This window comes from Spermophilus citellus (genome assembly GCF_964194105.1).
Source record: "Spermophilus citellus genome assembly, chromosome: 1".
Classification (NCBI taxonomy): domain Eukaryota; kingdom Metazoa; phylum Chordata; class Mammalia; order Rodentia; family Sciuridae; genus Spermophilus; species Spermophilus citellus.
The window spans coordinates 23,868,432-23,887,184 of record NC_138182.1 but is presented as its reverse complement, the minus strand read 5'-3'; the positions used below and the strand labels follow the sequence as shown (position 1 = coordinate 23,887,184).

General features: G+C 41.5%; 1 pseudogene across 1 annotated transcript in view; it reads right to left on the bottom strand.

The window, feature by feature from the left end:
- Nucleotides 1-1,165, bottom strand: part of LOC308652640 (olfactory receptor 10T2-like) — a 58,336-nt pseudogene extending 57,171 nt beyond the window's left edge. Inside the window, exon 1 of the transcript in view lies at nt 251-1,165. The product of the transcript in view is annotated as an olfactory receptor 10T2-like (transcript). The remainder of the gene's footprint in view (nt 1-250) is intronic.
- Nucleotides 1,166-18,753: the final 17,588 nt, after the last annotated feature.

The window sequence follows — 18,753 nt, the reverse complement described above, 5'->3', positions numbered from 1 at the left end:
GTGATGTCATGTGTAGATAATTAAAAAATAAATAAAAAATAAAAACATCTTAAAACTGCAATATTTGCAGTAGGAAAATTGTGAGGCCAGAATATATCAATTAGCCCTTTAATTGTTTCATATACATAATGATGATTTTTTACTGTAAATAGTCCACTTTTTTTCAGTTTTAAACATTATGTGCAGTAGTTTTTTTTTTAAATATCAAGATTTTTTTTATTTGTCAAATAAGAAAAAAATTTAATTATACTGCCTACTACTTTCTTTAGGGCTATCTGCATTTCTTTGTTCCTTAGACTGTAAACTACGGGGTTCAGCAGAGGTGTCAGCACTGTAGACGTGACAGCCAGCAGCATGTCTTCATGGAAAGAATCGCTGTTCTTGGGCCTCAGGTAGACAAAGCAAGCAAATCCATAGTGTATAGACACGACCGTGAGGTGGGAGGAACAAGTCTAGAAGGCCTTATACCTCCCCTTTGCAGAGGGTATCTTCACAACTAAGGACACAATGAAGACATAGGAAATCATAATTAAAATAAAGCTTCCCACCAACACAAAGGCGGAGAGCACAAAAATAGCCATTGCTTCATGGGAAGTGTAATCACAAGCAAGGTGAACCACAGGTGAAATGTCACAAAAGAAGTGCTGGATATTGTTGGAGTCACAAAAGGATAAGTTGAATATAATAATGGTGATGCAGAGAGAAATCAGGAACCCGACCACCCAGGAGGCCATCAAGAGCTGAAAGCAGATCTTGATCGCCATCAGGACAGGATCATGAAGTGGGTTGTGGATGGCAGTGTAATGGTTGTAGGACATGGCAGCTATGATGAAACAGTTGTTGGCTGCCAGACCAAAGGAAAAAAAAAACATCTGTGTGGCACACTCAGGAAGAGAAATCGTCTTTCTCTTTGAGAGCAAGTCCACTAGCATGTGGGGGATGATTACCATCATGGTACAGGTTTCTGACAAGGACAGGCCAAAGAGAAAAAGTACATGGGGGTGTGGAGGTTGTGACTGAGCTTGATGACCACCATTATGGACACATTTGCAAGTAGGATGGTCACATGGGAGGAGAAAACCACTACAAAGAGGAGATTCTGCAGGTCTGGGAAACTGGAAAATCCCCACAGAAGGAATGTATTTACTGCTGTGTGATTACCCATCTTCCTGTTAGCCACAGACATTTGATACCAATAACACAGATGCTCTTGGTCAAGACTCTGAGATAACTGGAAAAATCTCCTTAGATACTAATGCTGCATGGACTTTAATTTTGAACCCCTGGACAAATTCTGTAAGGCAACTCTTATAGAATTTTAGTAAAGAGACTTAAATATCCTTGACAAAAGTCAGGATCAGGAGTCTGAATGATGAGGGGAATGATTCTAGCATGAGAATATATATAAATGCCACAGAGGGCGTCCAAGTATCTTCTTGGATTCTATTCAGAAAAGTACTCTTTCTCTCTCTTTTCTGCATTATGGATCTGCAAGGAAGAGAAAAAATACTAATAAAAGTCTTACCAACTGAAAGAAAAAGAACCCTGGTCTTGTGGACATATATGATGGTTAAGATTAACTGTGGTATATTCATATATGTACATAGGAAAGACGTGTCTTTCCTTTTCCTGTCCCCTCTCCCGTCCCTTCATTCCCCTTTGTCTAATCCATTGAACTTCTAGTCACCCACACCCTTATTGTAGGTTAGTGTCCATATAACAGCAAAAGCATTCAACCTTTGTTTTTTTTTGGGGGATTGGCTTATTTTACTTAGTATGATAGTCTCCAGATTCATCTATTTACTGGCAAATGTCATAAAGTAATTCTTCTTTATAGCTGAGTAATACTCCACTGTGTATATGTACCACATTTTATTTATTCATTAATCTGTTGAAGAGCACCTAGATTGGCTCCATAGCTTAGCTATTGTGAATTGTGTTGCTATAAACATTGATGTGGCTGTGTTACTCTAATATATTGATTTTGATTTTAAATCGTTTGGATATATACTGAGGAGTGGGATAACTGGGTCAAATAGTAGTTCCATTCTAAGGAATTTCTGAGGAATCTCCATACTGCTTTCCAAAGTGGTTGCAACAATTTGCAGTTCCACTAACAATGTATGAGTGTACCTTTCCCCCCACATCTTCGCCAATATTTATTGTTGCTTTTATTCTTGATAATTGCCATTCTGACTAGAGAGAGGAGAAATGTCAGTGTGCTTAAATTTGCATTTCTCTAATTGCTAGAGATATTGAACATTTAATATATATATATATATATATATATATATATATATATATATATATATTTGTTGACCATTTGTATTTCTTCTTTTGAGAAGTGTGTTTAGTTCCTTAGCCCATTTATTGATTGGATTATTTGTTTCTTGGTGTTAAGTTTTTTGAGTTCTTTTTATACCTTGGAAATTAATGCCCTATCTGATGTGCAGGTGGTAAAGATTTTCTGCATTCTGTGGGCTCTCTCTTCACATTTTTTATTGTTTCCCTTGCTCTGAAGAAGCTTTTTCAGTTCGATACCATCCCATTTATTGATTCTTGATTTTATTTCTTGCATCTTTAGAAGTTGTTGAGGAAGTTGAATCCTAAGCCGACGTGATGAAAATGTAGTTGGGTCTACATTTTCCTCTAGTAGGCACAAGGTCTCTGATCTAATGCCTAGGTTCTTGATCCACTTAGAGTTTAATTTTGTGCAGGTTGAGATACAGGGGTTCAATTTCAATCTACTATATATGGATTTCCAGCTTTCCCAGCACCACTAGTGACTATCTTTCCTCCAATGTATGTTTATGGTGCCTTGTCTAGTATGAAATAACTATTTATGTGGGTTTGTCTTTGTGTCTTCGATTCTATTCTATTGGTCCAGCAGGAAGATTCTTGAAGGAATCCTCTTTGTTCAAAAAAAATTGATGACTTTCTAGGGGTTAAAACAGCCTAAATAATAAAGACAGACAGAACCTGTTCTAATTAAGAAAGTGGGAGGTATTTTAGCTTTAATCCTGAAAGGTGATGTTAGTGATAAGGCAGCAAGAAGAGAGGATGTGGCAAGGGGATGGAGAGGCTGAGGTCAGGGTCCTATGTGGGAAGAAGTGACTGGGGGAATTCCCCAGGGATAGAGATAGCCAACAGACAACTCTGAATGGGTATTTAATGGAACATTTTCCATTTCAGTGACATAATTCTTTCTGCAAACTTATCCACCTCAAACACAGGTGAAGTCAATTTCTGGACAGTGTTTTGTAAGAAGCATTTTTATGGGAATAGAGGGAAGGTCTTGGTGTCCATCTAGGTTAACATGGTGTATGACAGACAATGGAAGCTGGAGCCTTGGGTGATGAAATGGGAAGAAGAATGAGAGCCTCCCGAAGCCCACAGAAATGTTAAGAAGGGCTCTGGACAGCCACAAAACATGGAGTTTGGGGTTTGTGTCCATCTTATCTAGGTCTCAAGTGTCAAGAAGTCTCCACCTGTTATTTGGATCACTTGGGTTTGACAGCACCATGTTGTAGGTTTTTGGAAATTAAGGTTCAGAATTTTAATGTTTGTTCTATATACTGTGGAAGGTTCTGGAAGTTCTTCTGCAGAAAAATGATCTGATGAAATCAGCATTTCTGAGGGACAGAAGTATAGCATAGGACCAGAATAATAACAAAGTACAGTTCTATGACCATGTTCTGGGAGGGACTGCCAAGCATGGGGGCTTCTGATTTCCAATGAGATGGACACCAATTGGTAAAGGCAGTGGAGACATTAGCACTAGTAGATGGTGGCAGTCTGTCTTCCTAGTAGACTGTGAATTTTTTGGGGACAGGGTTACTTTTTAATCCTCAATACTCACTGAAGGGCCTGGCATACAGTAATTATTCAACACATTTGCTGAATAATTAATGAATGATTGCTGAATAATTATTCAGAACGGGTGCTACCTAGAGTGATACTGCCTGCTATTGCAAATAACCCCCAGATGTCATGGCTCAGAAATGGTGAAGCTTATTTCTGATTCATGAATTTCATAATTGGTGTAGGACAGTCCTCTGGGTGGCTTTGGCTTCCCACAGCTTCCTCTCCTTTCCTGCTTGAATCTCTCAAGAACAACTATAGAATGTGCTCAGAACATGATATACCGAGATGGGTAGGAACTGCCGGAAACAGCCTGGGCTTTGTTCCTCTCTCCTCTGGAAACAGGATGTCCCTCGTGAGTCCTGTTGCCCTTTAGGTCTATAACCCAGGGCAGCTGACTTTCAGGATCCCTCAGCCATGTGTGCAAATGGCTCATGGGCATTTGAAACTCTGTCCCAGGCAGCTTTCTTGAGCCGTGTGAGCCTGGATCCCAACGATCCAAGGTTTCTTTTGTCCTATGTGTAAGTGATAAATCCATCTCATGCCATGTGTGTGGGGGTGTTCTGTCTCACTGGCCTTAGATGTGTTGGTAACTCGTGTGCTGTGAAGAAGTTGCTCCACATTCTCTGCTGCACCTCAGAGAAAGTTCTCCTCTAGGCAGGGATGGAGGTCCCAGCATCCTTCCATCTGGGGGCTCCCCTGTCCCACACATGGTTTAAATGTTTTTTTTTTTTGTATTAGCTGGTGGAAGGAAAAAGAGCAGAGACCCAAACACAGGAAGGTTTTATGCGCCGCTGGGTGGGCCCACCACTTCTGTTCACATTTCATTGGCTGGGACTTGGTCACGCAATCATAGCAAGCCAGAAGGAGGCTGGGAGACATCATCTAGTTATGCGCCCATGGGGAAGAAATGGGTGTGGTGGACAGCAGGTGGCAATTCCTGCCATGGAATGATGTGGGACCTCTGAATGAACAAGGCTCAAGCAAGTGAAGGATGTTGCTCACAGAACATGTGGCTTTTGTTAGCTAAGGGAACATTATATCAGCTCTGAATAGAAGACTTATTTGGAAAGATGCCAGGCCCTGTCAAAGGCCTGTTGGCTCTCAAAATCATCCCACTTTTGATGGTAGAAGCCGTGTCAGTGGAATAAAGCTGGACTGTCTTCTAAACTATAAGGCCCTACACTCAACCAGCTCCAAGTACGTCCAACATCCTCCCCAGCAGACTGGGCTACAGCAGGAAGGCCTCAGGGGAGCTGGTTATGTTAGGGCCAATCAGGAGGGGTTGTTTGTGTGGCCTTGTGTGTGATACCATAGGCCCCAGGACCACAGAATCCCCTGGTCGGTTTCCTGACTCCTTCTTGGGGTGGAAGGTAGCTGGGAGGGGCTTCTCTTAAACAAGGCCTAGCAGGCCCTGGTGAGGTGGTACACAACCCTGAAAGAATCCTATTGGGGTACAGCCTTGGTTGCTAAGCCATAGTCCCTCCTGGATGTGGGGGTGAAGATGGCTGTGATGGGTGTATACTCTTGCACACCATGTATCTCTGGCCCCCAAGCCGTACCTGTTCCTGCACATACACGCACAGCCTCCAGTCTCCAGTCCATCTCTGCCTTTACCTGGATGGGAGGTCAGGGCCGTGGTCACTGTGCTCAGAGAGCCCAACACAGGAATGGGGAACAAGCAAATGGTCCAGGATTCCCTGCTCCAGGCTGGTTCATGAGGGTCCCCACCATGTCAGTGCTGGTCCCTCCTGCTCTTGCTCAGGTCTGTAGTGCCCCCTGACTTCAGCTCCCCTCCCTTCATTAACACTCTTACCTCCATCCCTTCTCCTGGGCCCCTGACTTGGCTTCCTTCCTTGGAGTTTGTGATGTGAGCCCCAAGGGAGGAGAGTGTCAGAGGAGTCATTGCTGTCTGCTGAGCACCAGTTGTTATCAAGCATTGTGCCCCAGCCTCTGCTGTCCCCTGCACCCCAGCATCCACATTCTTAAGGTACCTGTTATTTCTCAGGTGAATAGTGGCTGCTTGGGCTTTGTTTTTAAGCATTTCCTCAATTTTATCAGTTTTTGTGTCAAACAATTGTCTGTGTCCACTTAGGCTGCTCTAACAAAAACACCATGGACTGGGGGCCAACCAGTAAGCACTGATTTCCCATAGCTCTGTAGTCCGGGAAGAGTATCCTCAAAGCACCAGCAGGTTAAGTGTCTGCTGAGGGTCGGCTTCCTGGATTATAGATGGCTCTTCCTTGCAGTCCTTCCATGGTGGAAAGACCAAAGGATAGCTGCCGACCATAACCAAGGACACTGTGTGGTTTGGATCCTAGATGTCCCCCAGGTTATAAGTTTGGTCACCAGTTTGTGGCATGATTGGGAGTTGGAGGAAGTTGGGGTGTTAGGGGTGTGCCCTTGAATGGGATATTGGGATCCCCCTCAGCTCCTTTCTCTCTCTTTTTGCTCTCTGATCACCATGAGGTGAGCAGCTTTCTTCTGCAACATGCTTTGAGGCCTTACCACAGGCCCCCAAACAACAGGGCATGATTAGGGATTGAAACCAGGAGCCAAAATTAACTCTCCTTCCTTTGAGGTTGTTTATCTCAGGTGTTTTGTCACATCAGTGGAAAGCCGACTAATAAAGACACTAATCCCATTCACAGAGGGCTCCACCCTCATTACTGAATCACCTCTCAAAGGCCTTTAAGAGCCATCACATGTAAGGTAGGTTTCCACATGTGAATTTTGGTGGTGGTGGTGGTGGTGGTGGCATATTCAATCTATAGCAGAAAGGGATATTTTAATCATTTTTGGGTTTCCTTAAGTACAGAGATCTGAGTGATTTCATGAGCCAATAGTGACTGCCACACTTCTCATGGGCTGAATGCCATGAGCCAGGTCTGCTTTCTCCATCCTAGTCTGCCATATTTAGGGTTTCCCTTTTAAGCATCACCTCTAGGACTGGAGTTGTGCTTTCTGAGTCCGGGGGCTCATTCCTGAGGTGCACATTCCTGAAAAGGTTTGTCCTGAGTGACGCTTCCTTCCTTTCTCCCCATATCTGCATCGCTAAACCACATTGGTTACCTATGCAAAGGAGTTTTCTACTTGTTATAATGAATGTCATACCTTGCAAGTGCAATTTGTTCATGAAAGTATGACAAATCTTAATAATATAGTTCTTTTCATTTCTCCCACAATTTATAATCCCCAAATTTATTACAGTCCTCCTTTCCTTCCCACACCTGCCAAGTGGTCCTCTCACTCTTTCCCCAACTTTTCCACTCAGTCCTGTCTACCACTCCACATTGAGAAGGCCCCTGTCCTCACCAAATCCAGCCACCTGCCATCAACCTTCGCACACATGGGGCAGAACACAGGCCCACTCCTTCAAGGGCTGCGCCCCACAGAGTGCTGTCTGGGATAATCTCCAGGAGCTAGCACTTAGCACTTACCATCTTCTTTTGAGCACATTTCCATGTTATGGTCCCTTTAGGCGGATTGTTGGAAAAGGAATTCCTTCCTCCAGGTCAGATATAAATTCCTTGTAGGGCTTGGCTTGGAGGGTGAGGAATGTGCCATACATAGCCCAGAGTCTCCTATTAGCTGGGTGCCTTTGTGTAGTTCACAGACTGCACAACTACACGTCAGTCCTATAAGCCACTGCTGCCCCAGTCCCCTGACCTGGAAAAATACTTGACATTTCTACCAACAGTCTCTGCGGGGCTTGAAGACCCCCCAGGACCCCTGATGGAAGAGTTAGCTTTTTTTATTGAGGCCAGCACATGTTAGAGTCTGATTTATACTTGTGTCAGTTACCATGGGGCCTCTGCAGCTGGCCACTGACCTCTCTCCAAGGCTCCCCTCTCTTGTCTGCCTGCTAAGACTGGGCCACTGCAAGTCCTCTGTGGGCTGGAATCTGTCTCTAAGGACAGAGGGAGACTGGCTCTCTCTGCAAATCCAGTTTGGAGTTCCAGATTTAGCTCTGACTTGCCTTATATTTGTGAAACACTGACTGTAGTTGTTAGAGTAGATAGCTAGATGTGAGTTGGTTGGGGGAGGGAAAACAGAGCTTTTCATCCTGAGTGACAAAAGATCATTCTGCCTCAGTTGACAGAAACAAAAACCAAACAAATGAAAACAAAATAAAACACCTCTCACAAACCCAGGTCCTTCCGGCCAGATACTACCTTCTTAAACTAGAAGACCCAGAGTGCTCCACTTAAGGAACATTCCAACTTCAAAACAGGGCACCGAGGCATGGTCATTTGGAGCACCCCAATTTGTTGTAATTTACATGATGGCTTTAGATCTCCAAAGGTTTTGTTTGTATTTAATGTAAACTTTCCAACAAATACAGGGGCACCAAGTCATGGTGGGAAACCCACAGTAACTACCAAATACATAATATATGAGGAGGGAGGTTTCTGATCAAATATAAAAAATATATGAACTCTCCACGTGCGGAACCCCAGACTGGTTCCTTTCCTGGAGGCTGCCAGCTCCACATCTCAGAGTGGTACTTCCATTTCACAGAATAAAACCTTTATGCTTTACTCACTGTGTTTCTTGACCAAAATCTTTCTTTTGGGAAGACAAGGGCCCAGGATATCTCCATCTGGTAACCACAGGGCATTGTCTATAACACTGCTACTCCTAAAGCCTGCCAAGGAGCTTTTCCTATGAGCCCTACCAGGTGAGGCATTTTGCCCTGACATCAAGGTTTTCAGGGAGGTGTTGTCCACCTGTTTATACACTGGCAGATCACAAAATCACAGTACTATGTCCCAGGCCACACGACCAGAATCTCACTTTGGAAATCCTGATGTCACCTTCTAAATGTTCCCCAACCCCACAGAATTATGGTCTGTTGACACTGAGTCTTGAAAGATGGATATTTTCTTTCCTTAAGGATTGAGTAGGAAATCTGAAATGAAAGAGTAGAAATGTTGGCCATAACATAACTGTTCCCTTAATTCAGGGAGAACTGGAGTCAGCTGTTTGCTCTGATACCTTTGAAAAACACGTGACATTGGACAAGTTATTTAACTCTCCCTGTCCCAGTAGTGCTTGTCTGTAAAATGGGAATAATAATGTCACTATCTGATATGGTTGTTGTGAGGAGTCAGTTGAAAATCCGTGTCAACAGCAGAGCGTTGGGTATGGCAGAGCAGAGATTCAGTAAGGGCTGCTTCTGCGGCTGTTGCTGTTGTTTTATTAACATAACCACCTCTCATTGGTTTCACCTCCGTGTCCCTCTGCTCTTAGCAGCCTGTGCCTGCTGGTGTTTGGGGGATGGTGGATGGCTTGTCGATCTATGGAAGATGGATTCATTGATCTGAGCTAATGGGAAGGTTCCAGAAAGGGACCAGCAGCTCCTATCATGGCCACATTTTCAAGAACAATAATTTCACTAGAAGTCCCTGTAAGGTTCCAAAATGTCTCTTGCCCACTCAGCTATGCTGACCTTTCTCCTCAAGGCTATGCTGCTCTGAATTCTTCTTTATGATGGTGGCGAGCATAAGGCTGAATGGATGCATTCAGCTTTTGGTGAAGAAGCTCATCAAGCCACAAACTCCATCACCAACTGTGGAAAGTGAGATCCACGAACATTCCCCAAATCCATTTTCAACTCCAGGCTCAGGTGCCGAGTAGAGAACAGTTACCACTCATCACCACTAGAGGGTGAAAGAATCCACCTTTTACTGCCTTGGATACCTGGCTGGTGGAGAGCCAGGTTTTAAGATCTTTCTGAGAAAAACAGGTATCATGACCCCTGAATAGCCACAGGGGATTGGTTCCAGGATCCACCCCCAACCATGGATTCCAAAGTCGGAAGACGATCCAGTCCCTAATATAAAATGGCATAGTATTTGCATATAGCCTATGCATGTTCCCCTGACCCCACTTTAAATCCTCTCTAGATTACCTGTGACATCTAATACAATGCAAATACCGTGTAAATAGTTGTTTCACTGTGTTTTGAGTTTGTTTGAATCTGTGAATGCAGACCCGTGTATGCTAGGGCTGACTGTATACACCAGGATGGAACCTTCCACTCTAGCCCAGTTGTGTACAATTTAAAAGCCTGTAACTCTTTGGTCTTCTTATCATCCTCCAATTGTTAATATTGCTGTACTCTGCCCTTCATTGAAAGGATTGGGGAATAGATTGAGAAATAATTTACCAATAATTAATGACTGCCTGGCACAATGAGATAAGCAGATTTTATTAATTACTTCTGATGAAAAACAACCCTGTTAAGGGATGGGTTGAACTTTTTACTTTTCTCTTAGTTATTCTTAAATAAATTTCTTTTATAATGTAAAATGGTTACTATAAAGGGAGGGGAAGAATCAAGAAAGTAGAATTGATAGCCCTCATAGTCATCACCAGGTTTAACAGTCAATTGCCATATTTACTTTATTTACTTGTTTTTGGCTGAAGCATTTAAAGTTATAGTCATTACTCAGTGGGTATCTTAGCAAATGTCATTTTTCGCTTAATTGCAATATCATATTATAACCACGATTCTCTAATATCATCCTAAACCCAATCTACAATTCCTTCAAGTAGTTATCTTAAAAAAGACATAATCACAAAACCATTATTATAATGAGAAATTAACCATGATTCTCTAATGTCATCCAATATCCAATTCACATTCATATTTCTTAGTTGTCCCTGTAATGTCTTTTACAGATGGTTTATTACAACCAGAATCCAAACAAGAATTACTCTTAGTCCCATCTCTTAGGTCTCTTTCAGTTTAGGGCAATTCTACCATTGAGCTCACCCCCTCTCCAACACTGACTTTGTAAACAGAAGGAGCCATTTATCCAGTAGAAAGATGGCCATTAGGTAGTCTGATTGTTTTCTTGGTTTGTCTGTTCCTCTGTCCTTCATATTCCTGTAACTTGTGAGCCTGTTTGGACTCAGGTTAAATACATATCTATTTTGGTAATAACACGTCATGGATGGTTCAATGTCTGCAGTAATTGACTGTGTCATATCAAGCAGCTGTGATCACCGGGTTAGGAGAAGAATGATCAAGCCTCTCTTTCATAAAGTTACACTTTCTCCCTTGTGATGATTGAGTGAACTGGAGGCTTGTGCTTTGGTACTATGTGAATATCCAGTTCCCCAACAACCAGTCATTGTGTAGTGTTACCAGTCATAATAATCATTGCTGCAATGAATTATTTCATTAGAAATTGTCAAATGGTGATTTTTAAACTCTGTTAGTCTTTCTACATTTATTAGATGACATTCTTCCTTAACATAGAGTTTTCCTTCATCAAGTAGGCTATGTTTATTACTCTGAAGTCCAGTTCCTAATGAAAAGGTAGAAAATAACTTTTTTAAAAAAGTTTCCTTTTTCATGGAGGCAGCAGGGATGGAGGGAACAATCTGGAAAGAGCACAAAAAGAGGAGCTCCAAAAGCAAGGCTGATATTCTGTTTCTGTCTTTTTTTTTTCCTTAAGGAATATTTCATATACATTATTTTATGATTACAAATACTTCAAAATAAAAAAATGAAAAGTAAAAAAAAAAGTTTCCTTTTAATTGCCATTGTTCAGGAAAAAGAGATACCTCTAATGGTGACAAATAAGTGGTTTGTTTTATTTTTATTTATTTTTAGTCTTCCTCTCTCTATCTCATTGTAATGGACTCATCATGAGTTTTTATGTGGTCAGGGCATTTCCAATCAATAGTAGTCACTATTCCTTTTGATGCTCAAATTGTGTCAATGGTAGTCAATAAGGGCCTCTTTGAACTAGCTGTTGTGAAACATGATTGTTTAATAACAGAGTTGAGCTTGATTGCTCAAAGTTGAATCAGCTGGTAGCATACCAGGGGCTAGGAGGAGAAAGAAAATACAGAGTTTGGGATGTGCTGCTGGAGGAGAAATCAGAACTCAGCTGATGCAGGGTTCTTGGGTCAAGCCAAAGAACAGGCTTGTGAAGTGGCCAAAAGCAGAGGTCAGAGAATGGTAGGTGAGGAGGTGGGTAATGGGAGGGGACCTTCTCCCATATTGAGAAGGACATTATTTGTGGCAACCACTCTTGTACTGGAAACTCAAAGGAATGGATCAAGATTAAAAAGGATTACTCTTGCACAAAGAAATAGCTGATCCAGTTTGGAAATTAGAGTATTTAGAAAATGTAAAAGCCAAGGCTAGAAGGGCCAGGAGAGAGTGATAGAGAGGGCAAAGTGCTCCAATCAAGCCTGGAAGTTGGAGTTTTCAATATTATATTTTCTCAATGAAAATATTTAGGGGACAATGCAAACAGGTGTATGGTAAATAACTAACCAACATCCAATAATGGGTTACTAACTTTTATTTAATGGCCAATTCTTCCAGTGTTCTTTCCAGGTGTATTATAAAAATGTGGGAATGACAAGAGGGTGTCCTGAGGTGGCCTCTTCCATCTCCCTGTTTCTGGAAGGCTAATGAGAATCTTTTATTTTTAAAAAGACTCAAGAGAGTTTTCACAATAGCTTGTTCTGCTGTCCTTAATACTGGGAAGGTCTTCTTTATATCTAATTTTGGGCTCCTATTATTCAGTTTATAGTTTACATTTTTTCCATCCTTCTGCTTTTAAATTTTCTTCAACCTTATGTTTAAAGAGTATCTCCCACAAACAACTTAAGTTATTTCTTTTCAAATCCATTCTGAGAAAATTGATCTTGAATTGAATATCTTTAATCCATTTACATTTATTGGTTTTGCCAGCATGTTTTTTTTGTTTAAATCTACCATTTTACTATTTGTTGTCAATTAATTATTCCTGTTCTTTGCTCCTCTTCTTTCTTGTTTTCTAACTTCTTGGTTTTACTCCTCTGTTAGCTTGTTAGATATATGCTCTCTTACTATTTTTTTAATTCTAGGTGTTACATTATATGTTCTTTATTAATTACAGGCCAAATATAAATTAGTCCTTTTACCACTTCCTAGGGAGTTTAAGGACATTAGGATATTTCAAATATTTCAAATAATTTTCTCTTGCCGTAGTAGAGTGGCTCTCTTAATATATTTAAAACTCTTTGATATTTTAGTATGATTATTGCATACTCATTAGTATTAATTTGTGTGCTATTATATTTACACTTTACTGTGCTCATTATTTCTTCCTGTATTTCCATGCTGAGGTTATTTTCTTTCTGTTTAAAGAACATTCTTCAGTATGTGTGTGTGCTGATAGCACATTTTCCCAGGTTTTGTTGTCTGGGTATATTTTTAGTTCACTTTAATTTCTGAACAATATTTCTGGAAGGTATGGGCTGTTGTCATCTGTTTTCATTCTCCACTTTGAAGATTTGGTTTCATGTCTTTTGGCTTCTAGGTTTCTGATGGAAGTTAGTGATCAGACTTATTAGTGCTCCTTTGATGAGAACATACCCTTCTCTCACTGATTTCTTTTCAGATTTTCTCTATGTTCTGCTTTTAACACTTTGGCTGTAATATACCTAGCTTTGGTTTTCATTACATTTCTCCTGCTTGGGGTTCCATTTTGGACTTCGTGTTTCGATACCTTTAACTTGTTTTAAACATCTCTTTAAGTATTCCTTCTTCATCAATTTCCCCCCTTTCTTCTGGGATGCCACTTGACATACTTTACACCTATTTTTTTCTTTGTTAAGTATGTTTCTTCTGTGTTCTCTATCTTTTCTCTCCTCCTGCTTCCATTTGGATAATTTATTTGATATTTTGACAAATTTTCTCTTATGACTAATCACTTCTGAATCCATTTATTGAACTCTAATTATAGTTATTGTATTCATCCATTTGTTTTTTAAAAATACTTTTCATTTTGCTACTACAATTTTCCATATTATAATTAAATTCCTTAAATAATTTAATCTCAGTGACTAAAGACCTATGTCTGATAACCTTGAGGTCAGTTTCATGGTCTTGTATGGAATGCGACACCTGTGACTTCATCCCCCTTGGGTTCAGGCAGCCCTCAGACAACTGCACCTACTGGCCTTTCTGCTTAAGACATTTCAGGTTATTTAGGCCTCACTGATTCCTTTGGATACCACCACCAGATGGCTTTCTAGTAGTTTTTTTTTTTTTAATGCTGGTTGTCATTCAGTTTAATCAATCTTTGCCGAGGACAGTCTTGAAGCACAGAGCAGTTAAAAATTTTGCCCAATAGTAAAAGTTTGGGCAATTGAGTGACTATGGTGGACATTTGTTACTTTTCTTCTGCAGCTGAACTTCTCAAAAGCCCTACTATGTTCGGGGAATAGGAATGAAGGCCTAGGATACACTGAGCACAAATGTGACCCAAGCAGATGCTCCCTTCTAGCACTTTGCTTCTGGAATAATTGAGGCAGAGCCTGGGGCACCCATGGGTACTCTTTCTCATGAGTTGCATGCCAGTTGCAGTGGTGGTAGAAGCAGCTGTTCTGCATCTGGCGGGCCCAGAAGGGCAATTGCTGTGCTTAAATGTGAACTTGGTTGTCAAGGTAGCTACTTAGCTTCTCATGGTTTTGGTCACACTCAGTCTTCTCTTTGATTCTGTAGTTGCTCGATACCCTTCTAATCCATTCCTGTTCTCTATAAGCTAATGAGAGTGGGATTTTTTTTTTTTTTTTTGGACAACCACAAATCCTGACTTACACATTGCATCACTTAGTTGAGAACTCAAGATGCCAGGTGGCTCCTCCACTCTGCTGAAAATTCCAGTGAGAGATGACTTGTGTTTCTGACCTAGGAACTCAGACTGGCTCAGCCTCCTCACCTGGGGATGTTACAGGGGAATGCTGAAGATGCCTCAGTGTACTCACTAATTTATGTGCAATTTTCCTGGAAAAGTAAAATAATAATTTATACTTTTTAGAATGCTTAAAGGGTTCATTAAAGAAATAAAAATGACCAATAAGTTAAGGAGAGAACAGTGAGTAGATGTGGTTGGCACAGATGAGGCTGATCTGTAGGCTGATGATGTACTTTCATCTGTGTCTCAGGGGTCTTTGCCTCATGCATTCCACATGCCCACTGGGGTGTTTTCCCACCTGGACCTAGGACTGAATGGGCTTCTTATTCAACTTTCCCACCCAGGTATCATTAATGTTGTCGAGGATGGGACATAAAAAACATTGGCCTATCTGGTCCTCTTGCCCACACTCTTACCTAGGATGGCATTGAAAGTGTTAAGTTGGAGCAAAGAACGCCACCATCCATTTAAAGTTCTTGCACAGCTTCCAATTACCCTTGGGGTTTTGACCCAGGTTGCACAGCTGGTTTCCTCTACATCTCTCCATTTCCTGCCTTTCGTCTTCTTGCTCAGAACACTCTCACTACAAGGGCCTCCTTCTTACTTTTATTTTTTGGTACCAGGGATTGAACTCAGGGGCACCAGGACCACTGAGCCACATCCCCAACCCCATTTTGATTTTTTAAAATTTAGAGACAGGGTCTCACTGAATTGTTTGGCGCCTTGCTTTTGCTGAGCCTGGCTTTAAACTCGCCATCCTCTTGCTTTAGCGCCCCCAAGCCACTGGGATTACAGGCATGCGCCATTGCGTCCAGCTCCTTCCTACTCTTCGAACACTCCAAACTTCAGAACCTTTGCATTTGCTTTTCTCTTTGCCTGGAACACTTCCCCCAGGCTCTTTTACATCTTGTTCTTTCTTATCACTCAGGTCTCAACTCAAATGTCACCTTCTCCATGACCACCCCGTCTAGTTGGGCTATCCTTTTCTTCAATTGTTGTTTATTCCTTTGCCCATGTTTTTTCTTTATAGCACATATCTTTTCTTAAAATCATCTCACTCATTTTTTGTATGCCTAGGCCCATGTGCTTGACAGTTTCTTGGCAAAGTTTTGCTGAATAAATAAATGAAGAAATGAATGACTAGACAGTATTTTAATGCCTCTAGGTGCATTAGAAAAATATGAATGTCAATTTCGCAATCTTATGTTTGTATACTACAAAGCTACTTTAAGCTAATTTAAAACTACTTTAACATACAGTGAACTGAGTTAATTCATTATTAAATGAATGAATACATTGATTATTGAGTAAATGAATGTGTGAATGAATAAAGAGTTGAAGCTCCAGGGAAATTATCATTTTTATCCTGTGGTATCTTGCACCTCCTGGCAAAATGTTGGGTACACAGACCTCAGAAAATCACAATCTTGTGAATTTGAAGAGAACGTGATGCTCTTTCCTCCTTAAAGAAAGACAGAAATTCCTTGGAGTCACAGAATGTTCTCAAAGACAAAAGAAGCAGACTTTTGGGGCTGGGGTTGTTGCTCAGGGGTGAGGTGCTTGCCTAGCACGTGTGAGGTGCTGGGTTTGATCCTTAGCACCATGTAAAAATAAATAAATAACATAAAGGTATTGTGTCCATCTACAGCTATTTTTTTTAATTTAAAAAAAGGAGTGACTTTTCTATTTGGGATTTCACACCTCTCTTTTGGTTCAAATGACTACATCTGACTAGGGTCATGATTATTGGCATAAGAAACCAAGTTTCCCACAGAACAGAAGGAATACAGCTTCTGTTCCTGCAAGAGCATATCTGGCTCAGTTCCTCCCTCTCTTCATATCTAAGCAAGCCTGAAGGAGGCCCTTTAATGGTCTCTCCCAAGTGCATCTGTCTAGCCAAGTTTCCATTCCCTGAACTGAACTATCCACTTTGACTCACTTTCAAGAAAATCACACTTCCCAAGATGATTCCCCACTTTCACTCAATAGCCTTTGGGTAGTACCTCTTCCCTTGAGTATGTGCTCAGGAAATTCTACATACAGGTTACTGACTTAGTGTTAAACAACATCAAACATGGAAAATGCTGAGAAAAATATTTCACATCTTGTGTCTTTAATCAACTGAAAATGGCCTTTCTTCTTTCAGTTGATGAAATCTTCCTCAATTTATAACCTCTTATTTATAGATTTTTTGTTTATATCTCCTTAGGAACTGATTCTTCAGTTCTCCAATCTGTAGTCCCAATTTTCCAATTCTTCATAGGTATTTTGTGAGCAGGGGTTACTACTAGTCCATGTTCTGGATGAGTTTTGGATGTTTGTACAGAGAATAAACTTGAAAGAGAGAATAAGTGTTCTCTCCATGACACAAGGCATATTTGGTTCCTGAGCAGTGTAATAAAGATAATGTTTCCTCCAGAGCAAAGAGCAGGATTGTCAGTAGCTCTCTGATAACATTGGGGGTTTCCAAACACAGAGTTTCTGAGCTTCAGGGAAGACACACAGTGTGCTCACTAGGCATCAGCACTATCCCTATGAACTTGAGGGAGAAGGAGGTATGGTAAACTCATGCTTCTTGCTGTGCTGTTGTAGTCTATAGTTTCTGACCCAACAGTCTTGTGTCTTTTGCCAGCATCCATGAAACCATGGCAGGCTCACTTGTTAATAGCAGAATAAAAATCTCAGGCCCTTTACAGTTCTTGACACTCCTCTGGTCTATACCTGTTTTGAATGTGTCCCCCCAAAATTAACTCCTCAGTGCATCAACACTGGGAGATGGGGCATAGTGGAGGGTTTTTGGGTTGTGGGGTGGTGTCCTCATGTCAATTAATACCTTTCTCCTGTGAAAGTCCTTGCTTTTGTGAGGCTCGATTAGTTACCATGAGAGTTCATTGCTTTAAAGCCAATCTGACCCTCGTGTTTTCTCTCTTTTGCACCTACTCATTTGCCTTTTGCTTTCTGCCATGAGTCAAAGCAGCCTGGGCCCTCACCACTTGTGTCCACCTGATCTTGGAATTCCCAGCCTCCAGAACCACAAGCTAAGATGAACTTAAAAAAAATCATCCAATCTTTGTTATTCTTTTATATCAACAACAAAAAAGAATAAGACAATATCCTATAATTTAACTTTAAATGCATAATACTGATATACTTTGTACATTGAACTGAATTTCAGGTAAATGTGTCTTGGTCCTCAAAGACAGGCAGGTTTGCACTCTCCAAGTTTTTTTTGATAAATATGGGGCACCTGGCAAGTGCCCGTAACTTCTTGTTGACAGGTTATATTTTGGGTGTCCTGTAGTCGGGAATATGTCTCTATCAATATGGACCACCACTGAGTGTGAACTCCCAGTTCACAGAGGTTCTACACCATTCACCTCATACCCACCACTGGGTGAGCCAGAAACTCATACTCCCCACTGGGTGAGTCAGGCAGGATGGCAGGAGGGTTCAGTAGCAGATCCAAAAGAATTGACCAAGAGCCCTAGGGCATGAGCCAATGAGGCTGATGCTTAGGCATGATGTGCCTGCAGAAAATACATCAAATCCCAACCCCAAACAAGAGGTTGAGTTCAGATTCTGGGAGGCCTCTTTGCCTGGGAAACAGAGCACATTGCTCTGGGTATCAAGAAAGGAGACATGATATCTGGGCCATGTCTGGATCAATTCCAAGCTTATCCCTTGGCAGGATACACAGGGAAGCAGTGACCCAGAAATGAACCCACACAAGGAAACCAGCAACCCATCTCTGAGTCAGAATCTGGCAGCTTTTTATTATATTTTGCTCTGCTGTGCTACAGACAAAAGATACTCTAACCATGATTTTGTCTAAAAAACAAATCAAAGCAGCACAATTGGTACTAAATATAACTCCTGCAAACTGAGAGAGCCTGGCTAGTTAGGGGGATGGGGCAGCAGTTCCTAAGTGTGGGTCTTGGTTCTGCTGCCTGTGAGCAGAGGAGGTCCCCCATGTCCTTACCTGTAGAAAGGGGGATCAAAACAATGACATTGGTCCACTGTGGTCAGGACCATAAGGGAGGAGTGTGTGACACAGACAGTTGGTTGTGCCCTGTAGGAGGCTTAGGCGAGGGTGTACGTATGTGGGGTCATTCCCCAGGAAGCCTCCAGAGGACACAGATGAGGTCCCCTTCCTAATACCCTTTCCTTCAAAGGAGAGCCC